Source organism: Artibeus jamaicensis, unplaced genomic scaffold (assembly GCF_021234435.1).
Source record: "Artibeus jamaicensis isolate MK-2021 breed Jamaican fruit bat unplaced genomic scaffold, CSHL_Jam_final contig_786, whole genome shotgun sequence".
NCBI lineage: Eukaryota > Metazoa > Chordata > Mammalia > Chiroptera > Phyllostomidae > Artibeus > Artibeus jamaicensis.
Genome location: NW_026521971.1, coordinates 3420403 through 3425113, shown reverse-complemented (window position 1 = coordinate 3425113; position 4711 = coordinate 3420403).

The window sequence follows — 4711 nt, the reverse complement described above, 5'->3', positions numbered from 1 at the left end:
CCTCTATGCTTACAAATCCACCTGCTTCAGGAATCTGATTTCTACATCTTGCCTGGAGTCAAGCTAGACTTAAGCACTGGTAAACTGGACAATCTGGAAAACAAAGAACAAAATGTAAACAGATTTTTCCCTCTGGCTTTAGGGAACACGTCACATGGGTTCACCAATAAACCCTCCATCCACACCCCTCAGCTCGAACAGGTGCCAGGTCTCTGTTCCGTTCCCAGGCTCTAGGCACTCCGGACCCAGGGAGACCTGGAGTCAGGAAAGAAGACTCTTCAGAGGGCGTGGGGCTTGAACTGATCGGGACTGACAGGCAGGGTTCACAGAGCTCCAAGGGGCAATGTAGAGAGGGGGGACGGGCTGAGCAAAGAGTGGAAAGAAGGAACAAAATGGATGATCATAGCATTGACCTGAGAGAGGAGGGAGTTGGTGCAGTGAGAGGGAAGGCAGGAAAGAAGGTTGTACTGAAACACTTTGTGAGGAACCATGTGAGAAGGCCACAGGGGAGGCGAGACTTCTTTTCACAAGAAAGTGGGGGCCCTTGAGTAATATTCCGGGCATAGTGGACTATTTAACAGAACTATTGCTACTTGTTCTTTGGGTCTGTAATTCCCCCAACAGGTAGCTTGTCACGTTGACTCGATATTCTGAAGATTTTCTTTGCACAATTACATAAAAGCAACATGTTTTCATTACAGATGAATCAAAAAACTAAAAAGAAAATAAAAAACAATCCCACTCATCAGAGGCAACTGATATTAATACCTCACTGTGTACCTTTCTAAAGTCTCCTATACACATGTATTTATAATATATATTTAATAAAACTAGTTTTATATCACATATGCTGTTTTATAAGGGACTTTTTCACTTAATAACATATTATGAATAATGTTCTATGTCAATAAACGTAATCCTCTGATGAGATTTTTAATAGGTGCAAAGTTGGTGACAGTATTCTTAAGGTTTACCCAGCCTTCCAGAGTGATAAACTTTGCCCTCCATTCCAGAGGCATCTCCCCCTCTGTAACAGAGAAAAAAATATTTCCTCTGTAATTGAGAATGGTATCTGGACCTCAGAGACATCATCATCTCTCTCTCTCTTTTTTCTTTAGCCAACCTGTAGTGGCAGGGGGAGGACTATATTATAATCTATGGCAAAGTTCCTGGCCACAACATTTTGGCTGCATTTATAAAATTCTAATTTCAGGTGAAGGGACAAGAGAGTTTTAATTTTTCCTAAAACCACAAAGAACAAGAACAGGGCTAGATACCAATGAGTTGCATCATCACATCCCGAGTCCAGAAATGTTCTGGCTGTTGGGCAGTTCTAGTTGGCAGGTTTCCTGTGGGCAGAGCCACTGAGATGTTGGCTGCTCAGGTTATTATTTGGGGGCTTCTGAGGCATAGAAGAACTCGGGGTGCAGAGGGCATATTATCAGAGATGGCACCCTTTCCAGATACGAGTCCGAGCCAACAGGAGCATAAAACTGACCAGCTTTTTGGATTGATTCCTAAGCAACTTTCTCTCTACACAAGCTTTCTGAATGTTTGTTTGAAGGCAAGGAAAGAGAGTGATGTTCTGTTTCATCTCTCTCTCTGCTTGAATTTCCTCCCTCATCTGCACTTCATCCAATGGCTTTGTGTCTATACGATGTTTTTCTCACCGTTACTTTGTTTCTGAAGACCAGTATGTATCTCATGGCAGACAGGTGAAGGGCTTCAATGGGTGTTAGAGGATATTTAGAATCAGAGACCACTTAGAAATAATATCTAATATTTACTGGATATTTATTATATACTATTTAGTGTTTCACATTTAGAATTTCTTTTAATTATTGAAAGAACCCTGTTGTTTGGCTATTCCAATGATCCCCAGAAGAGAAAACTGAGACTCAGAAAAGTTAGGTTACTTGCCAAACTTCAAGCTGCAGAACCAGAATTCAAAGCAGGTCTATCTAATTCTAGAGCCACTTCTTACCTACACAGTTCTACTTTCTGTCTCAGTAAATCTCCAAGTCAGGCAACAGGAAGGAACAACTAAATAAAACTAACGTTAGGCCAAAGCAGTGGCTCTCAAGATATGTCTCATCCTTTCTCCATGCTTAATGTCAATCTTTACAATTTGGCTAATATTATGAAGTTATTTGTTCAACATTACCTTCCTCTTACTGCACCCCTATCATCAGACGACTTTTATTTATAGCTGTTTAAATGTCTTAGGCACACTTACACTTGCTGTGTATGGAGTTTGTCACCTGAGCAAAGATTCTTTCTCAAAGTATATTTGCTTCATTCACTCTCTGGTTTTTGCCAAGAAATTACAAAAAAAAATTTTTTTTGTTTGCTTTTAACTTTTTTTTTCAACTATTCCTCAGTTCTGGAATTGAGGTTGGACCAATTAGTCAAGACTAAATTAATAACACTGACTTTTCAGATCCATTAGCTACTTTGAGTTCTACAGAGCAAGCAAAGATTCTAGATTTCATCTGAAGACATTCTGGTTTAGTTATATATTGTTTATAATCATTGCTTTACTTCACTGCTTGAATGCTAATAAGAGCTTCCTAGAACTCATTGCTTAAGAAGCCATGGCATCTAATTACTTCGCAGGATGTTTTAAGAATATATAATTATATCTTCCCTCCATTTTATGATGGTAGTGAACCAAGTAATCTGCATCAAGAGAAAATAAATAATACCTACATTAATTGCAAGCTAGCAACAAGCTCACAGCACCTCTGAAAAACCCACTCATTATCATCTTAGCACACAGAATGTGTTCAATACTTTTTAATCTACCAAACTAACATCACCCCTACCTTTCTGGATAAGAACTCAGGCAAAGGGAAATTATATTGGACTTGTTCCATATTTTAGTCCTTGGAGGTCAGTTGGGTGAGTGAAATTTTAAATACTAGGACTTTGCAGTTGGAACATGACATTTTAAATCCTGATTACTACCTCCAGCAAGTCCCTTCTCTTTTCCGAGTGCCTGTCTTCTTGCCCTATGAAACAGGTACAGAGGAACCAGAAGAGTAAGACAGCACTCTGGACATGTCTTTATAATCTTGAGCACTAAGTGATGATTTTTGTCTCCCCTCATTCATTCTAAATGGTCTTAACTCTTTCTCCTCTATTATTTGGGGATGCTACTTGCAAAACATGGCGAGACCTTGAGCTCAAAAAGCTTTTTTCCAGACGTATAAGTCTTTGGGGGAATAGATCTAAGGTACTTTCTTTGGGGCACACTACTGGGAGGTAGGAAGGGAAAGCAGAATTGCAATTTCTAGCCTTGTAAGACTAAGCCAGTTGGCCTGGCCAAGCAGGTTGTCTGGGAGGAAGGAGAATTTTCAGTTCCACCATTGGCTGATCCGGGCCTCCCGGATCTTCTTCAGCTTGTTGGTCTGGATGATAGGTTCCGAGCTGCAGTGAGCCCTCCCCTCTGGAAGTAAAGTGTCTAGAAGACGAGGAACGGTTTCAGCTCTTTTGCCCTGTGCTTTAAGGTTAAATGTCCTTTGGAAAGCTGCTGTCAGGTCCTGTGGACATCATCTCTCTCTCTCTGCCTATCCCCCGACCACTTTAAGGGCACTGTTGGAAGAATGAATTCACCCTCCACTAGCTCAGAGTGCTTTGTCTATTTGGATGATCCCCCTCTCCCAAGCATGGGATCTAGCATATAGCTGGAGCCAAAATATTTTTGCGAACGCAGGGACAGTGAAATGCGAAAACACATCACAAATTCCAAAGAGATTCATAGCCAGGCGGAGGTCTGATCCTAAGGTATGCAAGCGTTAAGCCCGGATGGTAGCTGTTTCTTACTGCCACCGGGTCAGGAGCGATGCACCCATCTCTTCCAGCCCTTCCCTTTAGAAATTAGCACAGGGCAGGCAGGGGTGTGTGTGTGGGGGGGCATGTCTCTCATACTCAAGAGGAACCCGAGTCAAAGGAAGACACACACCTGTGGGTAGAAAGCAAAAACGGGCAAGACTGCGAAAGGTGTATGGAAGCTAGGCGAGGTCGGAGGCCCAGGGATAAGCCCAAGCCTCGGCTCAGCCATTGCGACCGAGACACCCAAGCCCGGAGACTTGTGTGCCAGGGGGAGTAAGATGCACTGCGCGACACTGTGCCGGCAGGTACACCCTCATCCACCTACGTGTGACCTAATTACAAAGTGCGAACCAGCGGCGGAGGTGGCCTCCAACCAGACTACTCCTGAACTCCCGTTCCTGCCACAATGATGCGGGAATCCCAAGCAATTCCAGTGCTTTCGCACTACGGAGGAGTAAGGGCCGTTTCCGATCTGGTGGAAGCCGCGTAGTAAAAAAAACCAAGGAGTCCACCTTTTGGAAAATGTTTCTGGCAGCTAGGAGGCTCCTCCCGCGAGGACTGCGCCTGCGCCAGACCCGCACCCACAACCCGTGGGACTTAGTGCTCGCGGGTTAATCCAGTCCCCCACCCCGCCTCCGCGATCACCCTGCTTGCCGGTACCGGGTCCGCCCTTTCCCCGGGACCACACCCTTCTGAGGGACCGCGCCCTAAAATCGAAGGTGCCTCAGTCACCAGCCGGCTACCTGGCGCCTGCGCCTTAGCCTCCGGTTCCCGCCCCCACTCGAGTCTAGTGGCGCGCCGGGGAGGGCTCTGCAGTTGCGCAGCTCGCTACGCGGCCCGTCTACCCTTCCGCACCCTGCCGCCTCCCGACGCCGGG